This window comes from Dipodomys merriami, unplaced genomic scaffold (genome assembly GCF_024711535.1).
Source record: "Dipodomys merriami isolate MVZ:Mamm:240054 unplaced genomic scaffold, mDipMer1.0.p SCAF_19, whole genome shotgun sequence".
NCBI classification, from domain to species: Eukaryota; Metazoa; Chordata; class Mammalia; order Rodentia; family Heteromyidae; genus Dipodomys; species Dipodomys merriami.
The window spans coordinates 21,516,680-21,532,500 of NW_027203270.1; the positions used below are offsets into that span (position 1 = coordinate 21,516,680).

The following is a 15,821-nucleotide window of genomic DNA, read 5'->3' on the forward strand; positions in this document are numbered from 1 at the left end:
CCCTCACTATCCCGCCCCCCGGGGCGCGGCCTCCTGAGCTGGCTGGCTGGCAGATCGTCAGTCGTGGGTGGAGGCCAGGCCTCGCCAAGAGCATGCTTGGTTTCCCACCGCCCTCCCTCCGGAGCAGGGTCCAGAAAAGGGCCCGAGGGGAGGAAGCTCAGCGCGTGGGCCCGCCCCATTGCGTCCCACCCACCGCGTCCCCTCCCCTCCGGGGTCCGCTGCTGGAGGGGAGAAGCGGCGGCGGGCTCCAGGGCTGGCTGCGGGGCGGGGAGCGCGGCGGGCAGCGGCTGCGATGCCGGCGCGGGGGCGACCCCCGGCTTGGGCCGCGGTGCTGGCGCTGGGGGCGCTGGCGGGCGTCTGCGCGGCCGGCGGAGGTGAGTGAGGCTCCTGCGCCCCGGGACGCGCCCGCCGCAGCCTCATTTGTGGAGCCCGGGAGGGCACGGGTCTGGCGTGGAGTCGGCGGGGAGGCGGCTGGGGCGCTGACCTCCCCGGAGGGCTGAAGCCGGCTGTCAGGATGAGCGCCTGGCCCGGGCGTCCCGCCGGGCAGGGGAGGAGGCTGGGGCGTCTCAGGTGGTGGGGGGTCAGGTTCCCATCCCTGCCGCGGAGGTGAGATGGGGTCTTCTCCCAGGCTGTTCCCGCGCGGAGGCGGAGGGGTGCGCTGGTACCCCCTCGGGTGGAGAGGGTGCCCGCGCCCGCCCGCGCGCGCGCGCCCGCCACCGCGCTGGACATTCCCACTCCCCGTGGGTTGCACTTTAGTTCGCCGAGTTTATGATTCTGACTTTTTAATTTGGTGATTCTCCATCAGGTTTTGGAGCAGGATGGTGTATGTGTGTGTGTGTGTGGGGGGGCGGCTCTGCCTTCCCAGTGACCCCGGATGGCAGCAGTGTTTCAGTTTCTGGGACAGACTTTGCCCCCAATACGTCTAGTATTTTCAGGGAGCCACGACAGGGGTCACTTGGGAGCGCTTGTTCCCCCTGAGCAGCGTTCGCCTCTGGGACTGAGGAGGGCAGTGAGCCGTCCAGCCGCGGTCCTGTCCGCACCGGCCGGCCTGCGGGAGCTCTGGGTGGGCTTGCTGGAGTGGGCAAACTGGTTCTTACTGGGCTGGGGCTGCCGGCCCCTTCCTGCAGAGGGCGTTCCTGAGCTCATGCATACACACAACATATACACACATACATATGTGTGTATATATGTACATGTATATGCTTATATGTTGCAAAGGATACAATAGTATTAGTGTATAGATGTGTATTGAATAGATATATATGTATACATATAGGTGTGTGTGTATGTGTATATATATATATATATATATATATATATATATATATATATATATATCAAAAGAGTAATACTGGCAAAACAAGTTAGACCTTGCAGGCAGGATTTCTAAAACAGGTAATATAAAGTTGATGTCAAAGACAAGCTATTTGAAAATACATGGGCGATTGCCTTTAACACTATCGTAGGTGCTGGGAAGGTGGCTCAGTGGTAGAGCGCTTGTCTTGTATGCCTGAGGCCCTGGGTTCGATTCCTCAGCACCACATAAGCAAAAATAAGAAAACCTGGAAGTGTCGCTGTGGCTCAAGTGATAGAGTGCTAGCCTTGAGCTGAAGAGCTAAGGGACAGCGCCCAGGCCCAGAGTTCAGGCCCCTGACCGGACCCCCCCCCCCCCCCCAAAAAAAAAAAAGACTATCGTATGTGTAGGTGTAGACACGCAGACACTGGACAGGGCAAGGATGTTTCAATGGAGGGATCGTGGTTGTCTGGGAGCAGTCACAGAAATGTGTGTGTGTGTGTGTGTGTGTGTGTGTGTGAGAGAGAGAGAGAGAGAGAGAGAGAGAGAGAGAGAGAGAGAGAGAGAGAGAGAGAGAGAGAGAGAGAGAGAGAGAGAGAGAGAGAGAGGGGTGGGGGGGAGAGGGAGAGAGAGAAAGGCTGAAACAGGTCGAATGATGGCTATATCCCACACCAAAACAAAAAACCCACCCCCCTAAAAAAACTCCCATTTTATGATTTCATTCTCTTTTTTCCTTAATATCCACAGCTTTTATGTGCACTTCTGAGTGTGATTGCTGTATTTCCTTGCACGTTTTGAAGAAAGTAAGGAGATAACATAGTGCTTGGCTCAGTGTCAGGGAAAATGAAGTATGGATATATTACATTAGTCCCCCCCCCCCCCCCGTCTCTCTTTCTCTCTCTCTACCTCTCACCCATTCCAGGATATCTTATGCTGGTATGGTCCACATAGTAGCAATGATCCACTTAGAAAACCACACTGCTGGGGCATACATATATCTGTGTTCAAGATACTTTCAGAGATTCATGTTGTGATTAGGACCAGGAGTGATAACTGGTAGTTTGGTGATGATGACTATTGACATCTTCTCCCCAGTGTTGGTGGCAGGGTTGCAGACATCATTAGAACACTGTGGAAGCTGATGGCAGACGACAGTAGATTGGTTGTGTTGGGACACACAGTGTTGGAAGATGCAGAGAGAGCAGGGTGGGAGTGGGGGTAGCTCAGAGAGGGCAGCTCAGAGTAGGGGAGTCTGGTGTAGGGAGAAGTTTTCTGTGGATGGCCATTGAATTTCAGATCTTGTCTACAAAGATGATCTGTTTAGCGTTACCTAAGAAATGTTAGGTTTTGTGACTTTCCCAAAGTTAGAGTTTTATCTAACCTAGTAGTTCTGAACTGAAGACTTATTTTTTCTTCTGGAATTTATAGCCTGGAAACTGAAGACCTCAGCAGGAATCCTCAGCACCTGGACCGACATGGAGCTACCCATTTGTTACGTGGGAAAAGGGACAGCTATGGCTTAAGCCTGTTGAATGTAGGGTTTCATTCTTGATTTGACCTCTCTTTCTCAGTTTCTCTATCTCTGTCTCTCTTTATTTTGGTGGTGCTGAGGTTTGAGTTTCTTTTGGTGGTACTGAGTCTCATACTTGTTAGGCAGGTGCTCTCCTGCTTGATCTATATGGCCAATCCCTTTCGCTTTAATTATTTTTGGGGGTAGAGTCTTGTGTTTATTCCTAGTCTAGCTTGTGATCCTTCTATTATCTGGGTATCCAGGGTTACAGGTATGTACCACTCACTAGACCCAATTATTGGTTGAGATGAGGTCTTACTAACATTTTTCTCAGGGTGGTCTTGAACCTTGATCCTCCCATTCTTCACAGTTGAAATAGCTAGGATTACTGTACCCAGATGTAACTCTGCCTTTTATTAATGGTGTGACCTTTGCACATGACCTACCTAATCTTTCAGTTTCTCATCTGTAAAGTGGAGAAAATAATGCTTCTCTGGCTTTGCAGCTTAAATGAAACAAAGGTACATAAAAAGTATTCAATAAATGACAACTATTGTCATTATCCTTCCTATCCATGGTATCCACTGTGTATTGGAAGCAAGAGATGTTACCATCTCATGCTTGATCATAGTCTAGGCTCCCTGCAGGAGACTGATGGAAGGTCTCTTTTCTGGCATCCATAGAGAGGGGCCCCTCTTATTTCAGCCCATTCTTGTTTGGTGAATTGATGTATCTCAGCCATCCGGTCCAGCAAGCATCAATAGACAGTGGGCTGGGAATGTGGCTTAGTGGTAGAAGGCTTGCCTAGCATGCGTGAACCCTGGGTTCCATTTCTCAGTACCACATACAAAGAAAAAACTGGAAATGGCACTGTGGCTCAAGTGGTAGAGTGCTAGCCTTGAGCAAAAGCAACTCACAGACAGTGCCCAGGCCCTGAGTTCAAGCCCCAGGACTGGCAAAAAAGAATCAGTAGACAAGACTAAGGAGGAGAAGAGGGAGCCACATATTTGCTTTATCCATCCATGAGAGAGAGAAAAATCAAGTCCTGTCTTTTGGAAAAGAGGACACAAAAACCATCCAAAGACTTAGTTTCCTTAAGAGAGAGATGTGTCTATTTCATGAGTGCCCACTGCCTGACACACAGGCAGTAAAATAAGTATTTGTAGAATACAATGAAAAGGCACATAGAGGTGATAAAACACTGTCTATGAACAAACTAATGAATGCCCCCAATATTTAGAAATCCTCAAGTCATCTACCTGGGCTCTTTTCTTTGGTGCTGGTGCTGGGATTTGAACTTAGGATCTAGGTGCTGTCCCCTTAGCTTTTCACTCAAGGTTAGTGCTCTACCACTTGAGCTGCAGCTCCACTTGGGGTTTTGGGGTTAATTGGAGATAAGAGTCTCTCCAACTTTCCTACCTGGTCTTGCTTAGAACTGCAGTCCTCAGATCTCAGCCTCCTGAGTAACTGGGCATGAGCCACCAGTGCCCAGTCACCTGGACTTTTAAATTCTTGCCTGAGGATCAGGGGATCCTTTGTGAATTGTGTACCTTTCCCCTTCTAGGAGGAGCCACCTGGAGGCAAATTTCTCTTTCACTCCTTTCAGACTCAGGCTGTGAGGGCTGAGGTGAGAAGTGGCAGTGAGGGGGACCATGAAATGGGGAGGGAGGCAACTGTATGAGGATGGAGACCTCAGCATGACTCTAGAATTTTCTGATAGAAAGTTTTCCTCTGTGACTCCCCATTCTACTCAGGATCTCTGTTTATCATCTCCTCTCAGCCCCAGGAATCCTGCCCTTGTTGGCAGGAATAGCCAGGAAGCATGCCCACAGGAACCACAGCTCATGAATCAGCAGACAGATAATTAAGTGGGGTGGCGGTGGCGGTGGGTGACGGAGCAGCTTCAGGGCTAAGCCCCTTGGCTCACTCTGCCTGAGCTGCTGCTTCACCCCATCAGCACCTCTCCCTTCTGTGCAACCTTGGCTTTTCCTGAGTGAGAGTTGCTGGGTGCCTGCTGTGGCTCAGGTCACTGGGGGAAATGAACAAACGGTCAGAGAAATGATGCTGCTTAGGGGACCTGCCCATTCTCTGTGAACTGCTAGCATTTGTTGAAACTTGAGACTTTCCACCAGAAAGGACACATGCCTATACACACATTATCCTGTGTGTGTGTGTCCATGTTCCCTGTACTGAGGCTCTGAACTCAGGGGCCTGGGAACAGTCCCTGAGCTTTTTCACTCAAGGCTAGCATCCTACCACTTGATTCACCACTCTACCCCTGGCTTTTTGCTGGTTTATTGGAGATAAGAGTCTCAGGAACTTTTCCGCCTTACCTAGCTTTGAGCTTTGACCCTCAGATTTCAGCATCTGAGATTATAGACATGAGCTAGTGCCTGGTCTTCCTTTTTTTTTTTTTTTTTTTTCTTTTTTTGTGGTTGTGGGGCCTGAACTCTGGGCCTGGGCGCTGTCCCTCAGCTCTTCAGCTCAAGGTGAGCACTCACACTTGAGCTACAGCGCCACTTCTGGTTTTCTGAGTTTATTGGAGAAAAAGTCTCATGGACTTTCCTGCCCAGGCTGGCTTTGAACCACGATCTTCAGATCTCAGCCTCCTAAGTAGCTAGAATTACAGGTGTGAGCCACCGACACCTGGATTCTTCCCTTTTTTTTTTTAAGTTAGGATCATTGAGGTATAATTTATATACCATAAAATTCATTCTTTTGAGCGTGCAGTTCCTGAGTTTTGTTAAATGCATGAAGCCAAGTAATCATCACTATGATCAAAGCACAGAATATTCTCACCACTGCAAAAAGTTCTCTGCAGCAACTGTGTCATGACTTCCCTATCTAGCCCTTAATCACTGGTCTATTTTCTATTTCAAAGAATATTATATAGATTAAAAACAGTTAGTATGTAGCCTTTCAAGTCTGGCTTCCTTTTGCTTATCATAATCTGTTTATGATTCATCTATGTTGTGTGTATTAATAGCTCTAAGAAGTCACCCCAGGCTACCCCATCTTCCTGAGTATTTAGACAGTTACCCTGAAAACATTTAGGGACGGGGGGAGAGGAAGATCCATGGAACCCTGGAGTTGCCATCTATCTTTCAATTTCTCTGTGTCTCTGTCTGTCTGTCTGTCTGTCTGTCTGTCTCTGGAATTTGGACTCAGTGCCTTGTGCTTACTAGGCAGGTGTTCCACAGATCTCCTCCTCCAAGCTCTCAATTTCTAGATTTTTCTATTGGTCAAATGTACTTGAATCATGTGTAAGCCATTAGTTTTACCAACTGCTCAATAGTTAAAGATGTGAAGATTTTACAACAGTGAACACTTTTATTATTCTTGGTCCTGAGAGCAACAGCTACTTTGTGGCCAAATATGGCATGTTACAGTCCTCAGAGCCAAATCCCCTTAAGTTAACCTGGGGCTTATTCTACCTTCTCTTATTTTTGGTAGCCTATCTAAAATAACAGCAGTCCAGAAGTCTTCCTTTCCTTTTGTCTGTCATGTTCCCTCAAAAGACTACTTCCTCCTCCTGTTTCTTATTTCACTGGGTCAGCTTCTTTGTTCAGTTAGTGATGATGTTTGAACCTTCAAGCAGAGAAAGAATGGGGATGAGTCATGCTCATCATAAGTCAAGTAGAGAGTAAAATCATTGCCTCCCCTGTCCCCCCTTCCTCCTCCTCCTCCTTCTCCTCCTCCTCCTCCTCCTCCTCCTCCTCCTCCTCCTCCTCCTTCCTCCTCCTCCTCCTCCTCCTCCTTCCTCCTCCTCCTCCTCCTTCCTCCTCCTCCTCCTTCTCTTCCTCCTCCTCCTCCTTCTCTTCCTCCTCCTCCTCCTCCTCCTCTTCCATCTCTGTCTCTCCCTCCTCATCTCTGTCTCCATCTCCATCTCCATCTGTCTCTGACTCCTCCTCCTTCCTTCTTTCTTCCTTCTTCCACCTTCCTCCTTCTTCATGCAGGTACAAGGGCTTGAACTCAGGGCACTGTGCTGTAGCTTTTTCACCCAAAGTTGGCACTCTACTTCTTGAGCCACAGCTCTATTCCTGTCTTTTTGGTGGTTAATTGGAGATAAGAGTCTCACTGGACTTTCCTGCCTGGGTGGGTGTACTTTGAATTGTAATCCTCAGATCTCAGCCTCCTGAGTAGCTAAGATTACAGGTGTGACCCACTGGCCTGGCTATCATTTCCCTTCTAATTCAATCCCTCTACAATTCTCACTACCACACAGAAGGTGTGTTATACTGACTTTCCTCCCATATATGTGTAATTCTAACACTTCCTCTTATATAGGAAAAAAACCCTCAGGAAAAAGATTTAAAGACCTACATGGATTCAGAGCTATGCAGGCCTTTTCATTAACTTACTGGTGGCTTTGAACAGGTCACCTTATCTCTGGGCCTCATCTGTATTAATGTCTCAGGAACTGCAAAAGGAGAGAAGAGGAAGATGAAGGAGAGACATTGTTTTTCTTTTTTAAAATCAGAATTCCATGTAACAGTTTCTTTTAGAAGACAAGGAAGTCCTGAGGTTAAAATCAATATTGTAAAATTTTTCAGTAGGAGAAAGCTCCAGAGGTCTGGCATAAGGGCACATTCAGTAGCCACTTTAAAAGTCCCTGTAGTCTACCTTCAATTTCTTTTTAATGGAATTCTTGGCTAGAGAAAGCCTGGTCGATGAGATCCACTGATGGTTCCAAATCCTGCTATTGTGCATGCTCAACTCCTCCAGGTTAGACTGTGTTTGAGCAGCTAGCCAGAGCTGGAGGGGAGCATGGTATCTGGTTCCTGAGACTTCTGTAAATTGAGAACAAACTAGACTGCCATAGGCATGAGCTAGTCAAAGTTTGGTTTTGCTTTTTTTTAAAGATTTTTTCCAATTATTTTTTCTTTTTCTTTTCCCTTTTCTTTTTTTCTTTTAGTTTTTGGTACTGATCCTGGGGCTTGAAATCAGGGCTTAGGTGCTATCCCTGAGCTTCTTTGGCTCAAGGCTAGTGCTCTACCACTTGAGCCATAGCTCCTCTTCCAGCTTTTTTGGTAGTTTTAGTGGAAAAAAGAGTCTCACAGACTTTAATGCCTAGGTTGGCTTTAAACCATGATCCTCAGATCTCAGCCTCCTGAGTAGCTAGGAATGAGCCACTAGCACCCAGAATTATTTTTTATTATGATTATGATTATTATTTTTCTACTATTTCTTTTTTAAAGCATTTAATTTTCAAATTCAGTAATTGAAATTGTTTCCATTATTTTTAAAATTTCCAATTATCTTTTCAATAATTTTCAATTCTTTTTTCTACTTCATTTTTTCCTTTTATATTGATTACTGTTTTCTGTTATTATCATTAATCAACAAATAAGAATTGTACCCATGCATGTTTTAAAACATGCACATATGAGGAAATGCTAAATCAAACTACATAATGCATGCATTACTTCACATACTTATCCCTTACCTCTTGTAAAAACACTTAAATCTACTTCAATTTTTTTTTGGGGGGGTCGGTTTTGGGGCTGAACTCTGGGCCTGGGCGCTGTCCCTAAGCTCAAGGCTAGCACTCTACCACCTGAGTCATAGGGCCACTTCTGGCTTTTTCTGATTATGTCGTTCTGAGGAATCTAACCCAGGGCCTCATACATGCAAGGCAAGCACTCTACCACTGAGCCACCTTCCCAGCCCCTACTTCAAAAATTAAATTAATTTAAATTTCAGATTTTAAAATCAATTTTTAGGTGGATGATACATTGTGATTAATTCAAGTCACCATATTTTTTCCAGTGGATTTGGCCAATTTATTCTTATTATTAATAGAGATTTTTGTATTCACTGACTTGTTATATGCCCTCCTCCCTCCCTAAAGTGTATTCCGATCTTCCTGCCTGCCTTCAGGATTCCAGATCTTTCTTTCTTTCTTTCTTTTTTCTTCCTTCCTTTCTTTTTCTTTTCTCCCTTCCTTCCCTTCCCTCCCTCCCTCCCTTCTCTCCCTCCCTCCCTCCCTCCCTCCCTCCCTCCCTCCTTCCCTCCCTTCCTTCCTTCCTTCCTTCCTTCCTTCCTTCCTTCCTTCCTTCCTTCCTTCCTTCCTTCCTTCCTTCCTTCCTTCCTTTCCTGCTAGTCCTGAGGCTTGAACTCAGCCTGGGCACTGTCCCCGAGCTGCTTTTGCTCAAGGCTAGCACTTTACCACTTGACCCACAGAGCCACTTCTGGCTCTTTCCTTTTATGTGGAACTGAGGAATCCAACCCAGGGCTTCATACATGCTAGGCAAGCACTCTACCACTAAGCTACATTCCAAGCTTGGATGCTACAGGGTTTGATGCTGAAAATGGAGCTTGGAAGAAAACATAGCAGGTTCTGTGGAGCCTATATTAGTGAATACCATTGTGAAAAAGGAGGAGAACAAATGAAGTTTAAAATTAGTTTGAAATTTTGTAGCTTATAAAAGTAATTTGGAGCTGGGTGTCAGGGTGGTTCATGCCTGTAATTCTAGCTCCTCAGGAAGCTAAGATTTGAAGACCATAATTCAAAACCAGCCACAGAAGAAAAGTGTAGACTCCTATATCTAATTAACCATCAAAATTCTGGAACTGGAGGTGTGACTCAAATGGTAGGAGGACAACCTTGAACAAAAAAGCTAAGCCCTGAGTTCAAGCTCTAGTACTGGCATGCATACACACAAAGAGTAATTCAGCTTGTACAAAGAAAGTCAGGTAGTACTAAAATAGAAAAGGGTAGAAAGCAGAGATTCTTTGTGGTTTCATCCTTAGGGAGACCCACTGTGGAAATCATTGCAAGAGACCTTCCCCTGCATGGATACCTTGTTGCTATTACTTCTCACTCCCCTGTGTATACCTTGTTACTGTTACTTCTCATTCCCCTGCATGGATACCTCATTACTGTTATTTCTCAAGTAGGATCACCCAGCATAGAATCATTCTTACTTACTAATTTTTTTTTTCTGTCATGGGGCTTGAACTCTGGACCTGAGCACAGTCCCTCAGCTCTTCAGTTCAAGGCTAGTGCTCTACCACTTGAACCACAGCACTATTTCTGGTTTTCTGGTGGTATATTGGAGATAAGAGTCCTATAGACTTTCTTGCCCAGGCTGGCTTTGAACCATGATTCTCAGATCTCAGCCTCCTGTGTAGCTAGGATTACCAGCGCCCGGTTTACTTACTAATCTTTGTGTCAGTTTGTAGCTTTCCTTTATTTATCCCAAGAACCTGAATTCTCCCGAGTACAAGCAGACTGTTATATATGGATCTATCAAAGTGTATTTAATAACACCCTGTTAGCAGTCATTCAAGTTATTTTCAGTCATTTGCTACTACAAATAAGGTCATAGGAATATAATCATTCATTTATTCTGTATCTTTAATTGTATTGTGTGGGTGTATGTGTATGTGTGCCAGAGTGTGACAGTACTGGTGCTTGAACTTAGTGCCTTGCACTTTTGTGTATCTTCCCTTGTTTTCCTGATGGCTGCTCTCCCACTTGAACCATTCCTCCACTTCTGCCTTTTTTTTGCTGACTAATTGGGATCAAGAGTCTCTCAGACTTTTTTTCTTGGGTTGGCTTTGAATCATGGTTATCAGAATTTAGCCTCTTTGGGAACTAGGATTACAGGCATAAATGATGGTTCAGGCTTAAATGTCTTAAAATTTTAAGTTTTTTTTTTTGTGGTGCTGGGGATAAAGCTAGGATCTCATTGTGTGCTAGGCATGTGCTATACCACCTTGCTCTATCACCTGATGACTAAATAAGAATTGCATGTGATGTATGACATGTTTTAAAATATGCATATATTGGGGAAATAAAGTATTGCTCAAACATATATATATATGTATATATATATATATATATATATAGTATGTGTGTGTGTGTGTGTGTGTGTGTGTGTGTGTGTGTGTGTGTGTGTATATGTGTGTGTGTGTGTGCAGGCTGGTGATACATTCCCTCTTCTCAGTTTTTTTTTTCCAGTCCTGGGGTTTGAACTCAGGGCCTGGGTACTGTTCCTGAGCTTCTTTTGCTTAAGGCTAACACTCTATCACTTGAGCCAGAGTGCCACTTCCAGCCTTTTCTGTTTATGTGGTACTGGGGTATCAAACCCAGGGGCTTCCTGCATGCTAGGCAAGCACTCTACCACTAAGACACATTCCCAAACCCCCTCCTTAGTCTTCTAAATAGCTGGGATGACAGATGCATCATTGTGTACAGCTTGGGTATTTAAATTTTGAATAGATGTTTCTAAATTGTTTCCCAAAGTAGTTGAGCCATTTCATTTTCCTACTAAGTTAGGCTAGCAGTAAGAACTGCTCATAATACTACTGTCTTCTGTCCCCACCCTGAAATATGACCTGGGGAAGTTTCCAGAACTGGAAAGCTGAATGCTAAGGTTACCTACAGTGATCACTGGGCTAAGGCCTAGAGGTTGGTACAGGCCTGCCTTTTCTGTGTACTGAATGAGTCAGCTGGGAGGTGAGGTCAGGGTTAATAAAAATTTCCAGAACTTTGAAATGCAGCATTCGACCCAAATATCAGGCAGTTAAGGAAGAAATGGTCTTTTGTGTACTGTTTAAGGAGATTGGCCTTGGAATGCCAGGCCTTCTGTGGATTATTTCTGATATCTAGAGGAATATGCATGTCCAGGGTCAACAGCACATTCAAGATAATGGAGTCAAACACCATTTTTTTTTCACAAAAAAAGCCCAAAGGTTGTTCCTGAGAGGAGAGGGACTTGTCCAAGATCACACAATGGGTTTAGCAATGTGGGTAGTGTCTACTGGCTAGACTGATTCCTTCCTTATATCTGGTCAGAGACTCTCACGTCTGAGCCTGAGGTGGAGGATGTGATGAGTTCAGGACTAGACCAAAGTGAAAGATAAAGGGAAGGGAAGCAAACTTAATTGAGCATCTACTGTATGCCCATGGTAGCTAGCCTAGGGGGAAGGAAACACTTTTTCTCTGCTTCCAGAGTTCAGCTAATGTGGTTGTATTACATCTGTTAAACACTAGGGAACATTAGCAGTCTTGAATAAGGATTTGATGAGGCTTTAGAGAAAGTGCCAGAGGGATGATAGGATATTCCTGATTTCATAAAGCCAGTTGAATGGCAAAGGTGTCTAGACCTGAGGTGTCCTGCTAGTACCCCTTTCCTACCACATTCACTGTGTGTTGTTATTTTACTGCCTTGGGCACTGGGAGTTTTATTTTTTGTTGGTCATGGACTTGAATTCAGAGCCTGAGCACTGTTCCCAGGTTCCTCTGTTCAATGCCACTTTTAGTTTTCTGGTGGTTAATAGGAGATAAGAGTCTCACAGACTTTCCTGCCTGAGGTAGCTTTGAATCAAGATCCCCAGCTCTCAGCCTCCTGAGTAGCTAGGATTACAGGCATGAACCACTGGTGCCTGGCTGTGGTTAATTTTAGGCCACAGCTATTCATAAGACAGGACTCTGCCCAAGAATGGGCTTCATGCAGCCTTCAGCACATGGCCATCTAATTAACCCAATTAGAAATGATCACCAGACATGATCTGGCTCTATTTATAAGGGGAGGAGCTAGGGGCTGAAGGGTCAGTGAAAGAGGATGTCTAGTAATTGAAGCAATGGGACCTGTCCAGACCCAAATCCTCCCTATTCCTCCCTCATGGCCCATGTACCACCCAACACACTATCACCACTGCTACCCTCTAAATCCTAACCACTGTCATCTGTTGCCTGAGTTATTTTAATGACAGCCTAATTGTTCTCTTTCCCCTCTCGCTTCCCTCCTGTCTGTCCACATTCAGCTACCAGGCTGAACGTTGCCCTTCAGTGCTCCCAGCTGTGTGGAGAATAAATCCATACTCCCTACCATGGCCTGTGGTTTCTGATGGTTCTGGTTCCAGTTTCTCTGACCTCTGTTCCACTTCTCTTTTCTCTCTTCCTCTTTCTTTCTGTGGTAGTATCAACAGGCTGATGTCTATCCAGCTCTAGACTCTGATTCCTTCTGGAACGTTCTTCCCATAATTCACTCCTTAACATCATTTTGAAATGTTCGCTGCTCAGAGGGACTCTTCCTGACCATTTTCTCTAAAGGACGCTTTCTGCCCTTTTGCTATGCTATTCCTTTGTCTTGCTCTATTTTCATTAAGTCTTTGGCGCTGTTTTTGTACTTTTTTTTTCTTCTGTGTATGTTCTTATCATTCCCCCTCCATCCACGCTCCCTCCCCCCTGCTTAAAATGTAAGCTTCACAAGAACCAGAACTTTTCAATGTGTCTCTAGTACTTAAGGGAGTGCCTGTGACACAGGTAGGTGCTCAATGGATATTTGTTGAATGACTAAATGAATGGATGAATAAATGAATCAACAAATGCTGAAAACAAGGATGCATACTGGTAGAAAAGTATAAGGCTAACAGAAGTACACGTCTGATTTTATCCATTAAGTGGATTAAGTATAGCAAAGTTTCCATTTCAAGGTGGCTTCTCCCTCCCCCCACCCCCCACAGTCATGTAAAGTATTTCAGGGCAAGTTTTATCAAAATGTTTTATCTGCTATGGAAATGCAATCCCATTTTTTTGACTTCATTTCTTAGGACTGTTGTAACGAAGTACCACAAAAAGTGGATGAACACAACCCAAATGTATTCTGTCTGGATGATAGAAATCTGACATAAGGTGTCAGCAGGACTGTGCTTTCTGAAATTCTGGTTTCAGTCCTTCCTGTCTCATCTTAGCTTCTTCTGGTGGTAGAAGCAATGCTGGCTGTCCCCTGGTTCCAGCGGTGTTACCCTAACCCAGATCTCTGTTTTCATGTGATATTTTCCTTATAAGGACTCTGATTATATTGGACTGGTGCTCCCCCCTTCCCCCTAATGACCTCATCTAGCTTGTTTCCAAATAAGGCCCCATGGGCGAGTTCGTGTGATTTAGTGGTGAGTGTAGCTGGCTTCCAAATAAGGCCACATTCACAGGTACTTGGGGATTTCTTGGGGGATCTAATCCAACCCATAGCATATTTTAATATTGATGAGGGAAAATTATATGTAAATGTTTTCAAATCTATCAAGTACCACATTTAGTTGGTACCGTTGCACTTACAGAATAAGGTCTCTGAAATCAGATATGTCCTCCATCCATAGTCTTACATTTGATGAAATAGAGTAGTTTTGACTTCCTAATGCCTTGGGTGATGCTTCCTGGAGCTTTTGGCGCAGAGCCCAGGCTGTGTGCCTTGAACTCTACCTTCTTCTCTTGTCCCTTCTTGAGGTTACAGAACTGCTTTTAAGGAATAAATGCAAAATAAACTTTCACTAGAGAAGCCATGTATAACATGCTACTCAGGAGGCTGAGATCTGAGAACTGTGGTTCAAAGCCAGCTGGGGCAGGGAAGTCTGTGAGACTCTTATCTCCAATTAACCAGCAAAAAGCCAGATGTGGAGATGTGGCTCAAGAGGTAGGGTGCTGGCCCTGAGTAAAAAAGCTTAGGGAGACAGAACCCAGGCCCTGAATTCAAGTCCCATTCCTGGCACACAGAAGAACAAAATAAAACAAAAGAAACCTTCAAGGCTTATAAAGCATGAGATGTTTTGTTCTTCCATGACTCTCCCAGTCAGGTAACATCAATGGAAGATTACAGATATTCTGAGTCACGCTATAGCCCCATAGGCTTAATTGGGAAGTGACTACATGTCAGTGGCAGGGTTGAGGATCCAGACCAGAATTCTTTGACAGGCTGTAGGACAGATAGCCAGGGTACATACAGCATAGCCCATTCTCTCCTCTCATTCCAGCTTAGAACTCTCTGATGTCCTGTGGTCTCAATCAGGGTGGCTTGTCCCTGCATTCTAATATCCTGTCTCATTGGACATCTTGTCCTCAAAATAGCCCTCATTGACTCATTATGCCTTCCACTAGTTCTAATCCTTTTGTTGTTTCCTTTTTTCTTCTCTCTCCCCCCGCCCCCATCCTTTGTCTCTTTTTTGGTTCTGTTTATCAGGCTCATGTGCCAACCCACTTTCCAGGCAAACTTCTTGGCTGGCTTCATCTGTCTTTTCCAGTGGCCTTCTTTTCTTAACCTTTCTTCCTGGATTGGATTTTGGAACAAAAATAACTCCATTTAGAAGCCAGATCTGGGCTGGGAATGTAGCTTAGTGGTAGAGTGCTTGCCTAGCATGCATGAAGCCCTGGGTTTGATTCCTCAGTACCACAAAAACAGAAAAAGCTGGAAGTGGCGCTGTGACTCAAGTGTTAGAATGCTAGCCTTGAGCAAAAGCTGCTCAGAGACAGTGCCCAGGTTCTGAGTTCAGGCACCATAACTGGCAAAAAAAAAAAAAAAAGAAAAAAGAAAAAAAAAAAGAATCTAATCTGACTATTGCTCATATCACCCTAGTCTGATACTTTCTGGCCCTACAATCCCACTCTTTCCCCTTTGTTCTATAAAATGGTGCTTTCAAAGAATATTTTTTTTAAAAAGCTGAAAAATTCACCTTCCCTAAACAACTTGAGACTAAGGATAAAAATACCACCACCACCATCACCACAAAAGGTAGCTTAGATAATAGAAACATTTATACAGCACTTTCTGTGTGCTAACTATTATGTTGAAGAATGTTCCAAGGATTGGTTTCTTGAATCCTTAGAACCAACCCAGTAAGGACCAGGGCCTGCCCACCTTGTTTTGCTTCTGTGGATGAGCTGTGAGAAGAAAGGGGTTGTGGGATCTGGGAGGCTCCCTCCCTTCTCCAGCAGGACTGTCTGGGCCCCAGAGGCTGAACTGGAACCCAGGCTCTGAATGCCTGGAAACATAGACTCAGACTCCTTCCACATGTTCAGGAGGGAGGGGCAGCTTGGGAGCAGAAGCTCATTGAATCAACTTGAGCCCAACTTCTGATGAGTCAGCCCCTTTTCCTCCTCTGTATTCCAGGGACCCTGCCCTTGGTGGCAGGACTTGGTTAGGAGTATCATGGGAGAGATCATTGCTTCTCACGAAATCAACCTGTGATTCATTAAAAAGCAGGGATCAAAGGAACTGGGTAAGCATGACTCCG

General features: G+C 45.1%; 1 protein-coding gene across 1 annotated transcript in view; it reads left to right on the plus strand.

The window, feature by feature from the left end:
* Positions 1-307: 307 nt before the first annotated feature.
* Itgb3 (integrin subunit beta 3) overlaps positions 308-15,821 on the plus strand; it is a 64,298-nt gene continuing 48,784 nt past the window's right edge. Inside the window, exon 1 of the mRNA XM_070027699.1 lies at positions 308-374. The gene's annotated coding sequence lies outside the window, so the exon portion shown is untranslated. The remainder of the gene's footprint in view (positions 375-15,821) is intronic.